The sequence below is a fragment of the Narcine bancroftii genome, chromosome 14 (genome assembly GCF_036971445.1).
Source record: "Narcine bancroftii isolate sNarBan1 chromosome 14, sNarBan1.hap1, whole genome shotgun sequence".
Classification (NCBI taxonomy): domain Eukaryota; kingdom Metazoa; phylum Chordata; class Chondrichthyes; order Torpediniformes; family Narcinidae; genus Narcine; species Narcine bancroftii.
The window spans coordinates 49,017,100-49,035,108 of NC_091482.1; the positions used below are offsets into that span (position 1 = coordinate 49,017,100).

The 18,009-nt window shown below is 38.1% G+C and overlaps 1 protein-coding gene across 4 annotated transcripts in view; it reads right to left on the reverse strand.

The window, feature by feature from the left end:
• The window catches only part of asb7 (ankyrin repeat and SOCS box containing 7), a 65,912-nt gene that overhangs the window by 4,162 nt on the left and 43,741 nt on the right, over positions 1–18,009 (reverse strand). The window lies entirely within an intron of this gene.

An 18,009-nucleotide genomic window follows, 5' to 3' on the forward strand; every position in this document is an offset into this window, starting at 1 on the left:
AAGGGTACACACCGAAGGGTACACACAATGTAAAGGATAGAAGTCCATAATACTACATTATCTTGGAAGGGGGGTACACACCGAAGGGTACACACAATGTAAAGGATAGAAGTCCATAATACTACATAATCTTGGAAGGGTACACACAATGTAAAGGATAGAAGTCCAAAATACTACATTATCTTGGAAGGGTACACACAGAAGGGTACACACAATGTAAAGGATAGAAGTCCATAATACTACATAATCTTGGAAGGGTACACACAGAAGGGTACACACAATGTAAAGGATAGAAGTCCATAATACTACATTATCTTGGAAGGGTACACACCGAAGGGTACACACAATGTAAAGGATAGAAGTCCATAATACTACATTATTTTGGAAGGGGGGTACACACCGAAGGGTACACACAATGTAAAGGATAGAAGTCCATATACTACATTATCTTGGAAGGGTACACACCGAAGGGTACACACAATGTAAAGGATAGAAGTCCATAATACTACATTATCTTGGAAGGGGGGTGCACACCGAAGGGAACACACAATGTAAAGGATAGAAGTCCATAATACTACATAATCTTGGAAGGGTACACACAGAAGGGTACACACAATGTAAAGGATAGAAGTCCATAATACTACATTATCTTGGAAGGGTACACACAGAAGGGTACACACAATGTAAAGGATAGAAGTCCATAATACTACATAATCTTGGAAGGGTACACACAATGTAAAGGATAGAAGTCCAAAATACTACATTATCTTGGAAGGGTACACACAGAAGGGTACACACAATGTAAAGGATAGAAGTCCATAATACTACATTATTTTGGAAGGGGGATACACACAGAAGGGTACACACAATGTAAAGGATAAAAGTCCAAAATAATACATTATCTTGGTAGGGGGGTACACACAAAAGGGTACACACAATGTAAAGGATAGAAGTCCATAATACTACATTATCTTGAAAGGGGGGTACACACAGAAGGGTACACACAATGTAAAGGATAGAAGTCCATAATACTACATTATCTTGAAAGGGGGGTACACACAGAAGGGTACACACAATGTAAAGGATAGAAGTCCAAAATACTACATCATCTTGGAAGGGTACACACAATGTAAAGGATAGAAGTCCATAATACTACATTATCTGGAAAGGGGGGTACACACAGAAGGGTACACACAATGTAAAGGATAGAAGTCCATAATACTACATTATCTTGGAAAGGGAGTACACACAGAAGGGTACATACAATGTAAAGGATAGAAGTCCATAATACGACATTATCTTGGAAGGGAACACACCAAAGGGTACACAAAATGTAAAGAATAGAAGTCCATAATACTACATTATTTTGGAAGGGGGATACACACAGAAGGGTACACACAATGTAAAGGATAAAAGTCCAAAATAATACATTATCTTGGAAGGGGGGTACACACAGAAGGGTACACACAATGTAAAGGATAGAAGTCCAAAATAATACATTATCTTGGAAGGGGGGTACACACAGAAGGGTACACACAATGTAAAGGATAGAAGTCCAAAATAATACATTATCTTGGAAGGGGGGTACACACAGAAGGGTACACACAATGTAAAGGATAGAAGTCCAAAATAATACATTATCTTGGAAGGGCGGTACACACAGAAGGGTACACACAATGTAAAGGATAGAAGTCCATAATACTACATTATCTTGGAAGGGAACACACCGAAGGGTACACACAATGTAAAGAATAGAAGTCCAAAATACTACATTATCTTGGAAGGGTACACACAGAAGGGTACACACAATGTAAAGGATAGAAGTCCATAATACTACATTATTTTGGAAGGGGGATACACACAGAAGGGTACACACAATGTAAAGGATAAAAGTCCAAAATAATACATTATCTTGGAAGGGGGGAACACACAGAAGGGTACACACAATGTAAAGGATAGAAGTCCATAATACTACATTATCTTGAAAGGGGGGTACACACAGAAGGGTATACACAATGTAAAGGATAGAAGTCCATAATACTACATTATCTTGAAAGGGGGGTACACACAGAAGGGTACACACAATGTAAAGGATAGAAGTCCAAAATAATACATTATCTTCGATGGGGGTACACACAGAAGGGTACACACAATGTAAAGGATAGAAGTCCATAATACTACATTATCTTGAAAGGGGGGTACACACAGAAGGGTACACACAATGTAAAGGATAGAAGTCCATAATACTACATTATCTTGGAAAGGGAGTACACACAGAAGGGTACATACAATGTAAAGGATAGAAGTCCATAATACGACATTATCTTGGAAGGGAACACACCGAAGGGTACACACAATGTAAAGGATAAAAGTCCAAAATAATACATTATCTTGGAAGGGGGGTACACACAGAAGGGTACACACAATGTAAAGGATAAAAGTCCAAAATAATACATTATCTTGGAAGGGGGGTACACACAGAAGGGTACACACAATGTAAAGGATAGAAGTCCAAAATAATACATTATCTTGGAAGGGGGGTACACACAGAAGGGTACACACAATGTAAAGGATAGAAGTCCATAATACTACATTATCTTGGAAGGGAACACACCGAAGGGTACACACAATGTAAAGAATAGAAGTCCAAAATACTACATTATCTTGGAAGGGTACACACAGAAGGGTACACACAATGTAAAGGATAGAAGTCCATAATACTACATTATTTTGGAAGGGGGATACACACAGAAGGGTACACACAATGTAAAGGATAAAAGTCCAAAATAATACATTATCTTGGAAGGGGGGTACACACAGAAGGGTACACACAATGTAAAGGATAGAAGTCCATAATACTACAATATCTTGAAAGGGGGGGTACACACAGAAGGGTGCACACAATGTAAAGGATAGAAGTCCATAATACTACATAATCTTGGAAGGGTACACACAGAAGGGTACACACAATGTAAAGGATAGAAGTCCATAATACTACATTATCTTGGAAGGGTACACACAGAAGGGTACACACAAAGGATAGAAGTCCATAATACTACATAATCTTGGAAGGGTACACACAATGTAAAGGATAAAAGTCCAAAATAATACATTATCTTGGTAGGGGGGTACACACAAAAGGGTACACACAATGTAAAGGATAGAAGTCCATAATACTACATTATCTTGAAAGGGGGGTACACACAGAAGGGTACACACAATGTAAAGGATAGAAGTCCATAATACTACATTATCTTGAAAGGGGGGTACACACAGAAGGGTACACACAATGTAAAGGATAGAAGTCCAAAATAATACATTATCTTCGATGGGGGTACACACAATGTAAAGGATAGAAGTCCATAATACTACATTATCTTAAAAGGGGGGTACACACAGAAGGGTACACACAATGTAAAGGATAGAAGTCCATAATACTACATTATCTTGGAAAGGGAGTACACACAGAAGGGTACATACAATGTAAAGGATAGAAGTCCATAATACGACATTATCTTGGAAGGGAACACACCGAAGGGTACACAAAATGTAAAGAATAGAAGTCCATAATACTACATTATTTTGGAAGGGGGATACACACAGAAGGGTACACACAATGTAAAGGATAAAAGTCCAAAATAATACATTATCTTGGAAGGGGGGTACACACAGAAGGGTACACACAATGTAAAGGATAGAAGTCCAAAATAATACATTATCTTCGATGGGGGTACACGCAGAAGGGTACACACAATGTAAAGGATAGAAGTCCATGATACTACATTATCTTGAAAGGGGGGTACACACAGAAGGGTACACACAATGTAAAGGATAGAAGTCCATAATACTACATTATCTTGGAAAGGGAGTACACACAGAAGGGTACATACAATGTAAAGGATAGAAGTCCATAATACGACATTATCTTGGAAGGGAACACACCGAAGGGTACACACAATGTAAAGGATAAAAGTCCAAAATAATACATTATCTTGGAAGGGGGGTACACACAGAAGGGTACACACAATGTAAAGGATAAAAGTCCAAAATAATACATTATCTTGGAAGGGGGGTACACACAGAAGGGTACACACAATGTAAAGGATAGAAGTCCAAAATAATACATTATCTTGGAAGGGGGGTACACACAGAAGGGTACACACAATGTAAAGGATAGAAGTCCATAATACTACATTATCTTGGAAGGGAACACACCGAAGGGTACACACAATGTAAAGAATAGAAGTCCAAAATACTACATTATCTTGGAAGGGTACACACAGAAGGGTACACACAATGTAAAGGATAGAAGTCCATAATACTACATTATTTTGGAAGGGGGATACACACAGAAGGGTACACACAATGTAAAGGATAAAAGTCCAAAATAATACATTATCTTCGATGGGGGTACACACAGAAGGGTACACACAATGTAAAGGATAGAAGTCCAAAATAATACATTATCTTGGAAGGGGGGTACACACAGAAGGGTACACACAATGTAAAGGATAGAAGTCCAAAATAATACATTATCTTGGAAGGGGGGTACACACAGAAGGGTACACACAATGTAAAGGATAGAAGTCCATAATACTACATTATCTTGGAAGGGAACACACCGAAGGGAACACACAATGTAAAGAATAGAAGTCCAAAATACTACATTATCTTGGAAGGGTACACACAGAAGGGTACACACAATGTAAAGGATAGAAGTCCATAATACTACATTATCTTGAAAGGGGGGTACACACAGAAGGGTACACACAATGTAAAGGATAGAAGTCCATAATACTACATTATCTTGGAAAGGGAGTACACACAGAAGGGTACATACAATGTAAAGGATAGAAGTCCATAATACGACATTATCTTGGAAGGGAACACACCGAAGGGTACACACAATGTAAAGGATAAAAGTCCAAAATAATACATTATCTTGTAAGGGGGGTACACACAGAAGGGTACACACAATGTAAAGGATAAAAGTCCAAAATAATACATTATCTTGGATGGGGGGTACACACAGAAGGGTACACACAATGTAAAGGATAGAAGTCCAAAATAATACATTATCTTGGAAGGGGGGTACACACAGAAGGGTACACACAATGTAAAGGATAGAAGTCCATAATACTACATTATCTTGGAAGGGAACACACCGAAGGGTACACACAGTGTAAAGAATAGAAGTCCAAAATACTACATTATCTTGGAAGGGTACACACAGAAGGGTACACACAATGTAAAGGATAGAAGTCCATAATACTACATTATTTTGGAAGGGGGATACACACAGAAGGGTACACACAATGTAAAGGATAAAAGTCCAAAATAATACATTATCTTGGAAGGGGGGTACACACAGAAGGGTACACACAATGTAAAGGATAGAAGTCCATAATACTACATTATCTTGAAAGGGGGGTACACACAGAAGGGTACACACAATGTAAAGGATAGAAGTCCATAATACTACATTATCTTGGAAAGGAAGTACACACAGAAGGGTACATACAATGTAAAGGATAGAAGTCCAAAATACTACATTATCTTGGAAGGGTACACACAGAAGGGTACACACAATGTAAAGGATAGAAGTCCATAATACTACATAATCTTGGAAGGGTACACACATAAGGGTACACACAATGTAAAGGATAGAAGTCCATAATACTACATTATCTTGGAAGGGTACACACCGAAGGGTACACACAATGTAAAGGATAGAAGTCCATAATACTACATTATTTTGGAAGGGGGGTACACACCGAAGGGTACACACAATGTAAAGGATAGAAGTCCATATACTACATTATCTTGGAAGGGTACACACCGAAGGGTACACACAATGTAAAGGATAGAAGTCCATAATACTACATTATCTTGGAAGGGGGGTGCACACCGAAGGGAACACACAATGTAAAGGATAGAAGTCCATAATACTACATAATCTTGGAAGGGTACACACAGAAGGGTACACACAATGTAAAGGATAGAAGTCCATAATACTACATTATCTTGGAAGGGTACACACAGAAGGGTACACACAATGTAAAGGATAGAAGTCCATAATACTACATAATCTTGGAAGGGTACACACAATGTAAAGGATAGAAGTCCAAAATACTCCATTATCTTGGAAGGGTACACACAGAAGGGTACACACAATGTAAAGGATAGAAGTCCATAATACTACATTATTTTGGAAGGGGGATACACACAGAAGGGTACACACAATGTAAAGGATAAAAGTCCAAAATAATACATTATCTTGGTAGGGGGGTACACACAAAAGGGTACACACAATGTAAAGGATAGAAGTCCATAATACTACATTATCTTGAAAGGGGGGTACACACAGAAGGGTACACACAATGTAAAGGATAGAAGTCCATAATACTACATTATCTTGAAAGGGGGGTACATACAGAAGGGTACACACAATGTAAAGGATCGAAGTCCAAAATACTACATCATCTTGGAAGGGTACACACAATGTAAAGGATAGAAGTCCATAATACTACATTATCTTGAAAGGGGGGTACACACAGAAGGGTACACACAATGTAAAGGATAGAAGTCCATAATACTACATTATCTTGGAAAGGGAGTACACACAGAAGGGTACATACAATGTAAAGGATAGAAGTCCATAATACGACATTATCTTGGAAGGGAACACACCGAAGGGTACACAAAATGTAAAGAATAGAAGTCCATAATACTACATTATTTTGGAAGGGGGATACACACAGAAGGGTACACACAATGTAAAGGATAAAAGTCCAAAATAATACATTATCTTGGAAGGGGGGTACACACAGAAGGGTACACACAATGTAAAGGATAGAAGTCCAAAATAATACATTATCTTGGAAGGGGGGTACACACAGAAGGGTACACACAATGTAAAGGATAGAAGTCCAAAATAATACATTATCTTGGAAGGGGGGTACACACAGAAGGGTACACACAATGTAAAGGATAGAAGTCCAAAATAATACATTATCTTGGAAGGGGGGTACACACAGAAGGGTACACACAATGTAAAGGATAGAAGTCCATAATACTACATTATCTTGGAAGGGAACACACCGAAGGGTACACACAATGTAAAGAATAGAAGTCCAAAATACTACATTATCTTGGAAGGGTACACACAGAAGGGTACACACAATGTAAAGGATAGAAGTCCATAATACAACATTATTTTGGAAGGGGGATACACACAGAAGGGTACACACAATGTAAAGGATAAAAGTCCAAAATAATACATTATCTTGGAAGGGGGGAACACACAGAAGGGTACACACAATGTAAAGGATAGAAGTCCATAATACTACATTATCTTGAAAGGGGGGTACACACAGAAGGGTATACACAATGTAAAGGATAGAAGTCCATAATACTACATTATCTTGAAAGGGGGGTACACACAGAAGGGTACACACAATGTAAAGGATAGAAGTCCAAAATAATACATTATCTTCGATGGGGGTACACACAGAAGGGTACACACAATGTAAAGGATAGAAGTCCATAATACTACATTATCTTGAAAGGGGGGTACACACAGAAGGGTACACACAATGTAAAGGATAGAAGTCCATAATACTACATTATCTTGGAAAGGGAGTACACACAGAAGGGTACATACAATGTAAAGGATAGAAGTCCATAATACGACATTATCTTGGAAGGGAACACACCGAAGGGTACACACAATGTAAAGGATAAAAGTCCAAAATAATACATTATCTTGGAAGGGGGGTACACACAGAAGGGTACACACAATGTAAAGGATAAAAGTCCAAAATAATACATTATCTTGGAAGGGGGGTACACACAGAAGGGTACACACAATGTAAAGGATAGAAGTCAAAAATAATACATTATCTTGGAAGGGGGGTACACACAGAAGGGTACACACAATGTAAAGGATAGAAGTCCATAATACTACATTATCTTGGAAGGGAACACACCGAAGGGTACACACAATGTAAAGAATAGAAGTCCAAAATACTACATTATCTTGGAAGGGTACACACAGAAGGGTACACACAATGTAAAGGATAGAAGTCCATAATACTACATTATTTTGGAAGGGGGATACACACAGAAGGGTACACACAATGTAAAGGATAAAAGTCCAAAATAATACATTATCTTGGAAGGGGGGTACACACAGAAGGGTACACACAATGTAAAGGATAGAAGTCCATAATACTACAATATCTTGAAAGGGGGGGTACACACAGAAGGGTGCACACAATGTAAAGGATAGAAGTCCATAATACTACATAATCTTGGAAGGGTACACACAGAAGGGTACACACAATGTAAAGGATAGAAGTCCATAATACTACATTATCTTGGAAGGGTACACACAGAAGGGTACACACAAAGGATAGAAGTCCATAATACTACATAATCTTGGAAGGGTACACACAATGTAAAGGATAAAAGTCCAAAATAATACATTATCTTGGTAGGGGGGTACACACAAAAGGGTACACACAATGTAAAGGATAGAAGTCCATAATACTACATTATCTTGAAAGGGGGGTACACACAGAAGGGTACACACAATGTAAAGGATAGAAGTCCATAATACTACATTATCTTGAAAGGGGGGTACACACAGAAGGGTACACACAATGTAAAGGATAGAAGTCCAAAATAATACATTATCTTCGATGGGGGTACACACAATGTAAAGGATAGAAGTCCATAATACTACATTATCTTGAAAGGGGGGTACACACAGAAGGGTACACACAATGTAAAGGATAGAAGTCCATAATACTACATTATCTTGGAAAGGGAGTACACACAGAAGGGTACATACAATGTAAAGGATAGAAGTCCATAATACGACATTATCTTGGAAGGGAACACACCGAAGGGTACACAAAATGTAAAGAATAGAAGTCCAAAATAATACATTATCTTGGAAGGGGGGTACACACAGAAGGGTACACACAATGTAAAGGATAGAAGTCCATAATACTACATTATCTTGGAAGGGAACACACCGAAAGGTACACACAATGTAAAGAATAGAAGTCCAAAATACTACATTATCTTGGAAGGGTACACACAGAAGGGTACACACAATGTAAAGGATAGAAGTCCATAATACTACATTATTTTGGAAGGGGGATACACACAGAAGGGTACACACAATGTAAAGGATAAAAGTCCAAAATAATACATTATCTTGGAAGGGGGGAACACACAGAAGGGTACACACAATGTAAAGGATAGAAGTCCATAATACTACATTATCTTGAAAGGGGGGTACACACAGAAGGGTATACACAATGTAAAGGATAGAAGTCCATAATACTACATTATCTTGAAAGGGGGGTACACACAGAAGGGTACACACAATGTAAAGGATAGAAGTCCAAAATAATACATTATCTTCGATGGGGGTACACGCAGAAGGGTACACACAATGTAAAGGATAGAAGTCCAAAATAATACATTATCTTGGAAGGGGGGTACACACAGAAGGGTACACACAATGTAAAGGATAGAAGTCCAAAATAATACATTATCTTGGAAGGGGGGTACACACAGAAGGGTACACACAATGTAAAGGATAGAAGTCCATAATACTACATTATCTTGGAAGGGAACACACCGAAGGGTACACACAATGTAAAGAATAGAAGTCCAAAATACTACATTATCTTGGAAGGGTACACACAGAAGGGTACACACAATGTAAAGGATAGAAGTCCAAAATAATACATTATCTTGGAAGGTGGGTACACACAGAAGGGTACACACAATGTAAAGGATAGAAGTCCATAATACTACAATATCTTGAAAGGGGGGGTACACACAGAAGGGTGCACACAATGTAAGGGATAGAAGTCCATAAAACTACATAATCTTGGAAGGGTACACACAATGTAAAGGATAGAAGTCCATAATACTACATTATCTTGAAAGGGGGGTACACACAGAAGGGTACACACAATGTAAAGGATAGAAGTCCATAATACTACATTATCTTGGAAAGGGAGTACACACAGAAGGGTACATACAATGTAAAGGATAGAAGTCCATAATACGACATTATCTTGGAAGGGAACACACCGAAGGGTACACACAATGTAAAGAATATAAGTCCATAATACTACATTATTTTGGAAGGGGGATACACACAGAAGGGTACACACAATGTAAAGGATAAAAGTCCAAAATAATACATTATCTTCGATGGGGGTACACACAGAAGGGTACACACAATGTAAAGGATAGAAGTCCAAAATAATACATTATCTTGGAAGGGGGGTACACACAGAAGGGTACACACAATGTAAAGGATAGAAGTCCAAAATAATACATTATCTTGGAAGGGGGGTACACACAGAAGGGTACACAGAATGTAAAGGATAGAAGTCCATAATACTACATTATCTTGAAAGGGGGGTACACACAGAAGGGTACACACAATGTAAAGGATAGAAGTCCAAAATACTACATTATCTTGGAAGGGTACACACAGAAGGGTACACACAATGTAAAGGATAGAAGTCCATAATACTACATAATCTTGGAAGGGTACACACAGAAGGGTACACACGATGTAAAGGATAGAAGTCCATAATACTACATTATCTTGGAAGGGTACACACCGAAGGGTACACACAATGTAAAGGATAGAAGTCCATAATACTACATTGTTTTGGAAGGGGGGTACACACCGAAGGGTACACACAATGTAAAGGATAGAAGTCCATATACTACATTATCTTGGAAGGGTACACACCGAAGGGTACACACAATGTAAAGGATAGAAGTCCATAATACTACATTATCTTGGAAGGGGGGTGCACACTGAAGGGAACACACAATGTAAAGGATAGAAGTCCATAATACTACATAATCTTGGAATGGTACACACAGAAGGGTACACACAATGTAAAGGATAGAAGTCGATAATACTACATTATCTTGGAAGGGTACACACAGAAGGGTACACACAATGTAAAGGATAGAAGTCCATAATACTACATAATCTTGGAAGGGTACACACAATGTAAAGGATAGAAGTCCAAAATACTACATTATCTTGGAAGGGTACACACAGAAGGGTACACACAATGTAAAGGATAGAAGTCCATAATACTACATTATTTTGGAAGGGGGATACACACAGAAGGGTACACACAATGTAAAGGATAAAAGTCCAAAATAATACATTATCTTGGTAGGGGGGTACACACAAAAGGGTACACACAATGTAAAGGATAGAAGTCCATAATACTACATTATCTTGAAAGGGGGGTACACACAGAAGGGTACACACAATGTAAAGGATAGAAGTCCATAATACTACATTATCTTGAAAGGGGGGTACACACAGAAGGGTACACACAATGTAAAGGATAGAAGTCCAAAATACTACATCATCTTGGAAGGGTACACACAATGTAAAGGATAGAAGTCCATAATACTACATTATCTTGAAAGGGGGGTACACACAGAAGGGTACACACAATGTAAAGGATAGAAGTCCATAATACTACATTATCTTGGAAAGGGAGTACACACAGAAGGGTACATACAATGTAAAGGATAGAAGTCCATAATACGACATTATCTTGGAAGGGAACACACCGAAGGGTACACAAAATGTAAAGAATAGAAGTCCATAATACTACATTATTTTGGAAGGGGGATACACACAGAAGGGTACACACAATGTAAAGGATAAAAGTCCAAAATAATACATTATCTTGGAAGGGGGGTACACACAGAAGGGTACACACAATGTAAAGGATAGAAGTCCAAAATAATACATTATCTTGGAAGGGGGGTACACACAGAAGGGTACACACAATGTAAAGGATAGAAGTCCAAAATAATACATTATCTTGGAAGGGGGGTACACACAGAAGGGTACACACAATGTAAAGGATAGAAGTCCAAAATAATACATTATCTTGGAAGGGGGGTACACACAGAAGGGTACACACAATGTAAAGGATAGAAGTCCATAATACTACATTATCTTGGAAGGGAACACACCGAAGGGTACACACAATGTAAAGAATAGAAGTCCAAAATACTACATTATCTTGGAAGGGTACACACAGAAGGGTACACACAATGTAAAGGATAGAAGTCCATAATACTACATTATCTTGGAAGGGAACACACCGAAGGGTACACACAATGTAAAGAATAGAAGTCCAAAATACTACATTATCTTGGAAGGGTACACACAGAAGGGTACACACAATGTAAAGGATAGAAGTCCATAATACTACATTATTTTGGAAGGGGGATACACACAGAAGGGTACACACAATGTAAAGGATAAAAGTCCAAAATAATACATTATCTTGGAAGGGGGGAACACACAGAAGGGTACACACAATGTAAAGGATAGAAGTCCAAAATAATACATTATCTTCGATGGGGGTACACACAGAAGGGTACACACAATGTAAAGGATAGAAGTCCATAATACTACATTATCTTGAAAGGGGGGTACACACAGAAGGGTACACACAATGTAAAGGATAGAAGTCCATAATACTACATTATCTTGGAAAGGGAGTACACACAGAAGGGTACATACAATGTAAAGGATAGAAGTCCATAATACGACATTATCTTGGAAGGGAACACACCGAAGGGTACACACAATGTAAAGGATAAAAGTCCAAAATAATACATTATCTTGGAAGGGGGGTACACACAGAAGGGTACACACAATGTAAAGGATAAAAGTCCAAAATAATACATTATCTTGGAAGGGGGGTACACACAGAAGGGTACACACAATGTAAAGGATAGAAGTCCAAAATAATACATTATCTTGGAAGGGGGGTACACACAGAAGGGTACACACAATGTAAAGGATAGAAGTCCATAATACTACATTATCTTGGAAGGGAACACACCGAAGGGTACACACAATGTAAAGAATAGAAGTCCAAAATACTACATTATCTTGGAAGGGTACACACAGAAGGGTACACACAATGTAAAGGATAGAAGTCCATAATACTACATTATTTTGGAAGGGGGATACACACAGAAGGGTACACAGAATGTAAAGGATAAAAGTCCAAAATAATACATTATCTTGGAAGGGGGGTACACACAGAAGGGTACACACAATGTAAAGGATAGAAGTCCATAATACTACAATATCTTGAAAGGGGGGGTACACACAGAAGGGTGCACACAATGTAAAGGATAGAAGTCCATAATACTACATAATCTTGGAAGGGTACACACAGAAGGGTACACACAATGTAAAGGATAGAAGTCCATAATACTACATTATCTTGGAAGGGTACACACAGAAGGGTACACACAAAGGATAGAAGTCCATAATACTACATAATCTTGGAAGGGTACACACAATGTAAAGGATAAAAGTCCAAAATAATACATTATCTTGGTAGGGGGGTACACACAAAAGGGTACACACAATGTAAAGGATAGAAGTCCATAATACTACATTATCTTGAAAGGGGGGTACACACAGAAGGGTACACACAATGTAAAGGATAGAAGTCCATAATACTACATTATCTTGAAAGGGGGGTACACACAGAAGGGTACACACAATGTAAAGGATAGAAGTCCAAAATAATACATTATCTTCGATGGGGGTACACACAATGTAAAGGATAGAAGTCCATAATACTACATTATCTTGAAAGGGGGGTACACACAGAAGGGTACACACAATGTAAAGGATAGAAGTCCATAATACTACATTATCTTGGAAAGGGAGTACACACAGAAGGGTACATACAATGTAAAGGATAGAAGTCCATAATACGACATTATCTTGGAAGGGAACACACCGAAGGGTACACAAAATGTAAAGAATAGAAGTCCATAATACTACATTATTTTGGAAGGGGGATACACACAGAAGGGTACACACAATGTAAAGGATAAAAGTCCAAAATAATACATTATCTTGGAAGGGGGGTACACACAGAAGGGTACACACAATGTAAAGGATAGAAGTCCAAAATAATACATTATCTTGGAAGGGGGGTACACACAGAAGGGTACACACAATGTAAAGGATAGAAGTCCAAAATAATACATTATCTTGGAAGGGGGGTACACACAGAAGGGTACACACAATGTAAAGGATAGAAGTCCAAAATAATACATTATCTTGGAAGGGGGGTACACACAGAAGGGTACACACAATGTAAAGGATAGAAGTCCATAATACTACATTATCTTGGAAGGGAACACACCGAAGGGTACACACAATGTAAAGAATAGAAGTCCAAAATACTACATTATCTTGGAAGGGTACACACAGAAGGGTACACACAATGTAAAGGATAGAAGTCCATAATACTACATTATTTTGGAAGGGGGATACACACAGAAGGGTACACACAATGTAAAGGATAAAAGTCCAAAATAATACATTATCTTGGAAGGGGGGAACACACAGAAGGGTACACACAATGTAAAGGATAGAAGTCCATAATACTACATTATCTTGAAAGGGGGGTACACACAGAAGGGTATACACAATGTAAAGGATAGAAGTCCATAATACTACATTATCTTGAAAGGGGGGTACACACAGAAGGGTACACACAATGTAAAGGATAGAAGTCCAAAATAATACATTATCTTCGATGGGGGTACACGCAGAAGGGTACACACAATGTAAAGGATAGAAGTCCATAATACTACATTATCTTGAAAGGGGGGTACACACAGAAGGGTACACACAATGTAAAGGATAGAAGTCCATAATACTACATTATCTTGGAAAGGGAGTACACACAGAAGGGTACATACAATGTAAAGGATAGAAGTCCATAATACGACATTATCTTGGAAGGGAACACACCGAAGGGTACACACAATGTAAAGGATAAAAGTCCAAAATAATACATTATCTTGGAAGGGGGGTACACACAGAAGGGTACACACAATGTAAAGGATAAAAGTCCAAAATAATACATTATCTTGGAAGGGGGGTACACACAGAAGGGTACACACAATGTAAAGGATAGAAGTCCAAAATAATACATTATCTTGGAAGGGGGGTACACACAGAAGGGTACACACAATGTAAAGGATAGAAGTCCATAATACTACATTATCTTGGAAGGGAACACACCGAAGGGTACACACAATGTAAAGAATAGAAGTCCAAAATACTACATTATCTTGGAAGGGTACACACAGAAGGGTACACACAATGTAAAGGATAGAAGTCCAAAATAATACATTATCTTGGAAGGTGGGTACACACAGAAGGGTACACACAATGTAAAGGATAGAAGTCCATAATACTACAATATCTTGAAAGGGGGGGTACACACAGAAGGGTGCACACAATGTAAGGGATAGAAGTCCATAATACTACATAATCTTGGAAGGGTACACACAATGTAAAGGATAGAAGTCCATAATACTACATTATCTTGAAAGGGGGGTACACACAGAAGGGTACACACAATGTAAAGGATAGAAGTCCATAATACTACATTATGTTGGAAAGGGAGTACACACAGAAGGGTACATACAATGTAAAGGATAGAAGTCCAAAATAATACATTATCTTGGAAGGGGGGTACACACAGAAGGGTACACACAATGTAAAGGATAGAAGTCCATAATACTACATTATCTTGGAAGGGAACACACCGAAGGGTACACACAGTGTAAAGAATAGAAGTCCAAAATACTACATTATCTTGGAAGGGTACACACAGAAGGGTACACACAATGTAAAGGATAGAAGTCCATAATACTACATTATTTTGGAAGGGGAATACACACAGAAGGGTACACACAATGTAAAGGATAAAAGTCCAAAATAATACATTATCTTGGAAGGGGGGTACACACAGAAGGGTACACACAATGTAAAGGATAGAAGTCCATAATACTACATTATCTTGAAAGGGGGGTACACACAGAAGGGTATACACAATGTAAAGGATAGAAGTCCATAATACTACATTATCTTGAAAGGGGGGTACACACAGAAGGGTACACACAATGTAAAGGATAGAAGTCCATAATACTACATTATCTTGAAAGGGGGGTACACACAGAAGGGTACACACAATGTAAAGGATAGAAGTCCATAATACTACATTATCTTGGAAAGGGAGTACACACAGAAGGGTACATACAATGTAAAGGATAGAAGTCCATAATACGACATTATCTTGGAAGGGAACACACCGAAGGGTACACACAATGTAAAGGATAAAAGTCCAAAATAATACATTATCTTGGAAGGGGGGTACACACAGAAGGGTACACACAATGTAAAGGATAAAAGTCCAAAATAATACGTTATCTTGGAAGGGGGGAACACACAGAAGGGTACACACAATGTAAAGGATAGAAGTCCAAAATAATACATTATCTTGGAAGGGGGGTACACACAGAAGGGTACACACAATGTAAAGGATAGAAGTCCAAAATAATACATTATCTTGGAAGGGGGGTACACACAGAAGGGTACACACAATGTAAAGGATAGAAGTCCATAATACTACATTATCTTGGAAGGGAACACACCGAAGGGTACACACAATGTAAAGAATAGAAGTCCATAATACTACATTATCTTGGAAGGGGGGTACACACAGAAGGGTACACACAATGTAAAGGATAGAAGTCCAAAATACTACATTATCTTGGAAGGGGGGACACACCGATGGGTACACACAATGTAAAGGATAGAAGTCCATCATACTACATTATCTTGGAAGGGTGGTACACACGGAAGTCTTCTTTTAAAAAGTAATCTGTTCCAATAAACCTTTACTTTTAGACCAGTGGCAAGTGTGTAAATATTAGTATATTGTAACTGAGACCCGGGCCAAATAAAACGAACAATATCTAAAAAGAAAACAAGCACACACTTCTGTGGCTGATGACAATAAAACATTGTTTTCAATTCAGTTATGCTCATGAGACCTTTCCAAGTTCAGTGAAATCAAGAATTCCTATACTAAGTAAGAGCATCTCTGATTATCATGCTTCATTAACTCAACAGTAGAAGCCAGGAAATAATCTGCTGGGATATAGGCAGGTGGGAAAAGTGGGAGTCTCCTTCACATTTACCTTTTTTTTGAGGGAAATGTATTTAGTTTAGGTCCGTACAGTGATCTCAGCTTGACAGAAAAGTACAGAGCGTGGCTCACTGCATAATTTTGCTGGATCACTTTTGAACAACTTTCTCCTTTCTCCCCTCAGCCACTTGTCTTCTTAAGCTACTCAGACATTTTTGCTGACCTACATGTTTGTTGATCTTAGAATGAAAGGAAGTCTTAATCCACCAATGTGTTGAATCTTTGAGAGGCATTTCACAGCTTTTTTCTCACCATATTGTAAATGCCCCCATTTTGGGTAAATACTGCATCCAATTACTTCAAAAAAATCAATTTTCTGGCAGTGTGATCAAGATTGCAATTCCCTGTCAATTTTTTTAAGTATCATCTTCCCCTGAGTATTTTGACAATCGATTAAATCTATATCCTATGATTACTCCTTCTCCAAAGGATCTGTTCAATAATTCTTCCAAAACTCCTCAGAGATTGAGGTTAAGTTTTTTTTAAAAAAAAGGAATGGTCGGCATTTCCAAATTTTAGATTTTATTATTGGACAATCAATGGATTCTTTTGCTACAATTTGATAACTGAGTTGACCTCCTCACATGGGTGGAAATTGAACTAAATTTTGTTAAGGATGAGTCCATGTTGACAATTCTAGGGTCTTCTTTATTCTCTTATTTATATAAACTAACTGATAACCCGATAATTAAACACAGTCTGAGAAAATGGGCACAGTTTAGGTGATTTTTTGGGGGGTTTCCGAGTTTTTCTCTTGCCAGCTCAATTATATCCAGTCAGCTTTTTCCACCTTCTTTACAAGACTCTGCTTTCAATGGCACAAAAACCTTTCTATTGGCTACAATTTGGCATCTTTCAAACAACTGGTGGCAATATTTAATTT